The 8,278-nt window shown below is 28.4% G+C and overlaps 1 long non-coding RNA gene across 1 annotated transcript; it reads left to right on the top strand.

The window, feature by feature from the left end:
* The first annotated feature begins 5,499 nt into the window (after positions 1–5,499).
* LOC124889336 lies at positions 5,500–7,707 on the top strand. The gene is made up of 4 exons (XR_007048248.1): positions 5,500–6,008; positions 6,314–6,370; positions 7,227–7,327; positions 7,439–7,707. It is a non-coding gene; the product is annotated as an uncharacterized LOC124889336 (long non-coding RNA).
* Positions 7,708–8,278: the final 571 nt, after the last annotated feature.

The following is an 8,278-nucleotide window of genomic DNA, read 5'->3' as shown; positions in this document are numbered from 1 at the left end:
ATGAACTGTGTATTTAATTATGAGTGATTAATTATATTTAAAAAAAACTATTTAGGCATACTATATAAATGAGTATTGATACTATGTGGGTGAAATAATGATATAATTAGACTTTATTGCATATAATAGATAACTCTTTTAGATTATATTTAATTAGTCTTTAGACATGTACATTGTACGTGTGTTTCACGTAGTAAATTTTTATAGATTCATAAAAACAATTAAAATTCTATAAAAATATGTGTGCAATGAGAAATGCAATGCAACAACTATAAATAAATCTTTATAAGTATGATAAAAAGCACTAAATAAGGGGTGCATTTGAATGTTTAAAATTAATTCATAATTTTAACCAACAAATGTAAATTATGAACTTTATTTAGTTATTAGCAAACTTTCAATAAAGTAAAAAATGACTAATTTGAGCCCAAATGAAAATATAGATTTACTGCATTTAAAAATTTATAAGAACTTAAATTAAAGAAGTTTAATGAGAAAAAAGAAAAGAAAATAACATAAAAGGAACCAAAAAAGATAAAGGGATCAAGCAATTAAGAGACTTAGCATACGTTGAACTTGTATTAAAAAATTGAAAGAGTAAACAAACCTTTTCATGATAAATAACAATTGTTTCATTATAATTGATATTTATATTCATTATATTTTAAAATTTTATGGCTTTAAATGTAAAAGAAATAAATGTACTAGAAAATACAACCACTTTTGTAGAAGCCTAAAGGCACATATGACCATTTGAATAGATTAATATTTATAATTTTTCATCCAAATTTATATTAGTTTCAGTAAATATTTTATTTAGTATTTAGTCTAATATGATATGATTACTATTTATATTTAATTAGTATTTTATAATATTTTAATTTAATGTAGGAGTAAAATAAAAATTCAACTTTACATTTTGAAACTTACATCATCAATCGACAATAAAAGCAAAGAAAACACCATTCTAAATTCAACAATTGAGAAAGAGAAGTAACAAATATAATAGAAAAAAAACGTAAATAAATGAAAAAAATAAAGAAATACTAACTTTGAAAAGTGTCATCTCACCTTCCACTTTCTCTTTAATTGAGCTATGAATGTGGACAAAAATTTATTGATCATTAAAGAATTATTTTTTTTGACTTTTTTTTCACTATTTTTCTTCTTTTCATTATTCACTCTAATTCTCTTGATTTTTTATTTTTATTTTTAATTAAAAACTCAATTTTTACATTTAAAATTTCTAATCGAACATTTTTTCTCTTAAAGATTAAAAAACAAATCTGTCATGCTGTGAGACTTTTGTCAGGTTATTTTGGCAATAGATTCTTTATACAAATGAATTCTTTTGGCCAAAATAAAATATTATATATATATATATACATACATACATTCATATATACTCTTTGTATTAATTGACAAATTTTCAAGTTAGGTTGTGAGATGTTAGATTTTTTTTTAATTGTTGATACTTGAAGAAAATGAAATACTAAATTGGGATGTTTAATTATGAAAGTCGAGTGGTATATAGTTCGAATTAGAGAGAATCGAACAAAAAGAAGATTCAAAAATTAAAGAAAAGAGCCAAAAATAATGAATCATTGGCCAATAAAACTACGAGCCAATCAGTTTTATGTTATCAACAAAGCAATAAGTTGAAAATATTTTTCGTTACCCACATAGAGTTAAACTTTGTAATAAAGTCTTGTTCTTGAAGGGTGCATTACCCGCATTTGACGAAATAGCTAATTGAAACTACTAAATTAAGCAATAAAAATGTATGTATCTATATATCTATTTATCTATGTACACACACATATCTATATATAGAGAGAGAGATCATTCAATCTTTTATACTTCGCCATACTAATTAAGTTGATAATCTCTCTTGGTGAGTCTTCCAAGACATAATCTCTTTTAATGAATCTTCCAAGACCATTGAACTTTCTTCTTTGTCATGATAAATTTGTATCAAATTAAATTAATTCTCTCTTTGATGAATTTATACCGACATCAAACTTGCTTCTTAATCTTGATAAACTTGTGTATGTTTGACTATTATTATACAAGAAGAAATTCTAAAGAATATTTAATGATTTTCATCAAAATGATGATCACCATATCATCACATGAAAAAGATGTAAAAAAAAAAAAAGATAAAAAATACTATTAAATAAAAGAAGGAAAAATGAAAATGAGTATCCAACAATTTCATAGACGAATGATATTTATAGATTGATTAATTCATAAGAACTAAACAAAATGAAGTTGAGAAGACATGTTATTTAAGTGGAGAATACAAATAGATGAAGGTTTCTTTATAACTTATGAATATAATTACATATAGTAAATATGATAGAGTTTTTCTTTAATTAATAAACAAATTAATTAGTGAAAGAATGAAGAAAAAAAGTCAAAAAAAGAAGAAAAAAGATAAATGGGAATGGAATCTTCTAAGACATGCTACATAGGATTGTCTTAGAGTCTCTGATTTGAGTAAAAGCTAAATCCTGCAACTTACATTTATGAATGACCTGTTCATCAATAATAACAAATTTGAAAACTTTTTCATATTAAATATCTTGTTGATCATAGATGATGCTATTTTGCAGGCTATAAAATAGATGATAGAAAGACTAAATATACATGCAGTCACTCCTCAAATATTAGACTGAATTTGTAAGGTGCAAGTTGTAGATATCTGTAGACCAGGAGAAGGTACAGAATGAAACATAAATATATGAACATGATCTTTCAAGATGCACAAGTAACTTTCTATTTTCAAAATCAAATCAGCTACTTACATTCCTTACTTTTGTCTCTTATGTTACTATTCATAAAATTACCTTTAGGACAATCAAGTAAAAGCAATTGTCTACGGTGATGATATCTTCCCTTATTAAGATATGTTCCAACTGTTTTACACATATTTAATAACAGGTCCACGCGTATAGCAACCAACTATGAGATATGAATACCATTGCATACATTCGAATGAATGATTGATAAAAAGACCATAGTGGATTCAATTGATAAAGCTGATTCGGATAAAAATTAGTTGCCACCACCCAAAATGATCAATGTCACGTTATTTCAAGATATCAACAATCAAGCCTCCTGAGCTACAAAAGAACAACTTAAGACTGTAGAATACAGTATGCTCATTTCACTCTTTCTGTCATTAAATATCTGCTTCAATACAAGATAACATAGTTCTTTTTTTTTTTCAACAGATATGTTAGCTATAGTTGTCAACTTCATTCCTCCAAGATATGTTACAAGCATTCAAAAAGTATTGCAAGCACTCATTATTATTAATACTAAGTAAGCATATTTTTCAAATTCACCACCATTCTTCTTTTCTTTACAATTAAAAAAATATACAACATATTAATTATTACACTATACAAAGAAAGCAAGTTTATACATTCACATTATGAAAAGAAGCTCTCATTGAAGAAGAAGACAAAAAACACCTTGCACAGTTTCAATAACATCCAATCATCTGTATCAGACGTATTGGAGTATCCAAGTACAATGGTAAACTAACCTAGGGGTGTTCATGGGTCGATTTGGATCGGTTATTGGTCAAAATCATATCCAAACCAACTTAGTCCGTTTTTAAATTTCTAAAACCAAATCAAACCAAACAAAAAAATAACCATTGGTTTGGTCTTGTCGATTTAGTTCGGTTTAGTTCGGTTTTTTCGGTTTATAGCTTTAGCTAAGGATAAAAGTTGAAAATTTTAAAAAAAAATTCAATCTAACATATGAGATGTCAACCGAGTGTTGTATCTCAACCTTGAAACTACGATGTCAACTGAGTGTTATGCTTCGGCAAAGCCATTACAACACCATATGAACGCTTCTAAAAAATATTTAAAAACTACATTTAACAGAATGATATGATAAATCCCCCAAAAGGTGAACACATAAACTTCTTGCTCAACAACGTTCAAAAAGAAAATTAGTGATTGTCTATAGTCTGATGAATCTCAGCTGGAAATTTTAATATACAACAAGATATTATTTTCACAATTAGTATCATTTGTTATTCAATATGCGAAATTCATTTAGAATCTCATAAGGTACTGTCAACTAGATGAAGACATATGACTGAATGTATTACGACTAAATTTAAATCATGATTAAAATATAAAATGTAACAAATATTTAGATTGCATTTATGAATAATATATAAATAATTATAATATATATATATATATATATATATCGGTTCGGTTTGGTTATTTTAGAGTAAAACTAAACCAAATTACCAAATCAAATCAAACCAAATTAGTATCGATTTTTTAAAATTCAAAACCAAATCAAACCAAATATTGATTTTTTTTAATCGGTTTGATTTGAATCGTGGTTTGATTTGGTTAAAAACCAAACCGTGAACACCCCTAAACTAATCAGTATACTCTAATTAGTTTACTTATATCACTTTCTACTTTCTCCCATAACATTATTATTATTATTATTATTAATGTAGACATATCAATGACCACAAAATTTAACACAATCATACAAATTGATCCACCTTATTTAGAATGTCTTCAACTGCGTTTGTGGTATCAACTTACTCTACTCTACTTTGTACTAATTTGTACATTATTATTATTATGCTAAAATTCCTAAAATACCAACTCAAATAGGATTGCAGAAAATGGTGAAATGCTCAACTCCTTTGCTGCGAGAAGCACATCTCAATCTGAATCTCTGATCTCTATTTTAGTAGATGAAGAAATAGTGTCAATTGCCGTCATTCAGTCAAAACAAAAAGTTAGTGTCATCTCTATTCACCTAATTCACAACTTACGCTAAAATTTATTCTTCTGATAGTAAATAATGTCTTTTCCATAGGGTCCTGCCTTCACCATCGAAGCACAAATAATTCTGCCAACCAACCTAAAATGTTGTTTATCTTAAGTTGTCCAAATTGTCCACAAAAAGTGAGAAATACAGTGAAAAAATAATTTCGATGTATGAACTGTCATCAATAAAATATGTTAATTTCAGATACTTATGTCCTAATATTATACGTATATTCAGCCACAATATTAGTAAGATATCTCTTTTTATTAATTAAAATATTGACACGTATTTCTACAGGTGCCAATTTGATGAGAATCTTAAAGATGACACCGGCTCAATAATTGAAATAAGTAATGGCAAAGAAGGAGAGAAATTATTGTCTCTTACAACAGAACAGATTTATGAACGTGCTTTAATTGAGGTAAAAAATTTAACCATTCAATATACAGATCAATTTAATTATTCAACAAACACAAAAACTAAATATATTTTTTCACAAAATGAGTCCCAGCCAATACAAAATGATCAAATCAGACTGAGTCAAAATTAATTCAAAATTTAAAAGAAAAAGTACCTTTTCGTGCTGATCACACAATCTCTGAAAAAGTCTTCATTTTAGCCTATGGTGAAAAAGAAAACATAATACCCTCTCTTCTAGCACCATCCACATCTCATACCAAAGAAGCAAGCAAAAGACAAAAAAAAGGATTCCACCTCTTCTACTGAACAAGCTGAACAACAAAGTGAACGACGTAACATGCTGAAGATGAAACAGAAAATGAAGTTGTCAACTCCAATGAAAACAAAATAAATGTTGCCAAGAAACTACTTTCATATTCTTTCTCTCAATATTACAATATTTCCATATATTTACTACACTATTTTTCATCTATTTATATTTCACCCTTTATCATTCTTATTAAATGCATTTACAGGTTGATCAACTTTTTTTTTTCAATCACTTTTGAATTTTGTAGAACAAAGATAATAAATATTAACAATTTCTTAATTTTTTTTCCAATCCATGATTGCGTAAGTCCTTTTTAATACAGTTCTTCTAGATTCGTTCACACTAACTTTAACTATTGTTCTTCTATGAAACAGGTTGTAATTAACAAGTTTGTTTTGTTCAAACATCGCAGACTATGTTTTTGAGTTTCAAAAATTGCAAACTCCGTTTTTGGGTAAGCAAGCATTCATTCTTAAATTTCCTCTAATATCACTACAATATATACCAACTAGAAGTATCTTAGAGATCTCATTAGTAAACAGTAATTTGTTGTATCAAGTTAAACTGTTTCTCTCAATTTTTCCCTTTTAGCTTGAGCCAGATTTTTCAAATGCTGAAAGGCAACAACAATGCCCACCCATTAGTCTCTTGTTGCTTCTTTTTTCACCAAGCTGCCCTTTTTTCTTCCCCCGCCCCTTTATTTAAACTTCGTACATTCATAATGGTTATAGCGTTGAACTTTCTTTCGATTGATGACAGATGATGTCTTGGTTTCAGCTGATTTTGATAACCTGCAATACAACTATGTCAATATAGGTACGTTTCTGACTTTTGAAGAAATCTCAAGTATCTCTTCTTCCATGAGATAAGAGTACAAAAGTTACTTGAATATTTTAACATATTTTCGAACACTTAGCTAGGCGAAGTAATTTAACCAGATGATTCTTTTATCTTTGGTGAGAAAACATGGCATAAGTTGCCGAATTGAATCACTTTCAGTGTATATGCTCTATGTTTTCTTTTATCATTGAAACGTTTGAGTTATCATCTTCCATGTTGTGTCTTTGAAGCTTATTTGTGACTTCTGTTTTGGTATGCTACCTCTCTTATCTATTTCAAGATTTCCTACCGCCTCAATGACAAAAGTTCAGCAGAAGAAAGCAATTTAATTTTATTTTTTTTTAAGATGTGTGGAGCAGAAATGATTTTTCGTGGCATCCCTTCTTTGCTCTTGTCTATGATATTTGAGACCTCGATTTTATGTTTTGATTTGGAACCAACATTGTGTGTATGTGTGTGTATCTTGTATTAGCATTTGATGGGAAGAAGAGAAATTCAGAGAAACGCATACTATATTCATCGGGATTGCTGTAATCACTTAATGTAACAAGGCAAGTAGTAGCAGTAACACTTTGTTAGTGGGAACAATAGGAGAAGCTGAATTTGAAAGTTGAGTTTTCTATTTCATCCATCATACTGGTCATTGTCTTATAACATCTATGTTCCTATTGCATTTCAATTTCCTTTTGTAAGTATTCTTGATTAGCTCAAGTTTAGTTTGGTTGTTAGCAAAACATAAACTGGTATTCAGTTTTTATCAAACATAGGCATAAACTGTAGTAACGATACTCCTGATTCCAACAGCTAGATTTTTTTTGGTTTAATAACGCAGATAAAAAGGTCAATTATTTTGTTAAGGTCATGGAGTAGATATAACACCTTATCCTGTTAACGGAGGCAAAGAGACCACTTTCAGTATCACTGCAACTACAGGTAATTTTGAGTCCAAGTTAGATTTGTTAATACTGATTTCTCAAAACACATACTGGTTCAATGTTTTCATTAAATTGCAACAACTCAAAAAACTTAATTTTTGATTCCCAGGCAATTGAGAAACAGAGATGCAGCTGTGACGTCTGTCTCGCAGAAAATCAAGCTTTACACTTCTCTTTGCAAAATAGCAGTACTAATGGTGTTTCTATGGTCAAGAAGGAATGTGCCACTCTTTCAGCATTCAGCTTTGGCACTTTTTTTTTACCAACAAATGTTTATATCAATATTAATTCTTGTTCCACCTAATATGAAGCATAACGTTGTATCATGTAAATATAACATCACATGACTTACTGTCTCATATATATGTTGGAAGTTTGTTTGCATACGTTTTACGTCAGAATACAGGCAAAGTTTTATAACTTCAAATGCAAAATTTTGCAACTTTGGTCACGTAAGCTATTTTGGAGTAACTTAACTTGCTAAAATTTATAAACTTGGGCTATGTTTTTAATGGAGGTTTCAAATCGGCTAGTTGAGCAATTCTCCTAGTAGCACTTTTAATGGTAGAAATTACCCCATGTTAAACATATCCAATTTTAAAACATTATTTACTCTTTAGTTAGTTTTAGATAAATTTTCAGTTGAACCTCCTATTATTGGTACTTCCTTTGCTTTTATTTCAATAAAGTTTGAAGCTGGACTTTATCGTAGTTCTAACTTCATATTAAAAGGTGCTAAGTTTGAAAAGCAAAGGACTTCATGTTTAAATTTTGGGGTGGCAATTTCAACCCATATTTGTGAAAAGAGTTCATTTAATCCATATTTAGTGAATTGGATCACTTATATTTCAAATGGGTAAATATGAATTTCAACTCATTTTAAAAGCTTATACAAATATGGACAAAATAGATAAAATATGGGTACCCATTTAAACACAGAGATCACCCA

The sequence above is a fragment of the Capsicum annuum genome, chromosome 12, assembly GCF_002878395.1.
Source record: "Capsicum annuum cultivar UCD-10X-F1 chromosome 12, UCD10Xv1.1, whole genome shotgun sequence".
Classification (NCBI taxonomy): Eukaryota; Viridiplantae; Streptophyta; class Magnoliopsida; order Solanales; family Solanaceae; genus Capsicum; species Capsicum annuum.
The sequence above is the reverse complement of the archived record's forward strand: the minus strand, read 5'-3'. Positions and strand labels throughout refer to the sequence as shown.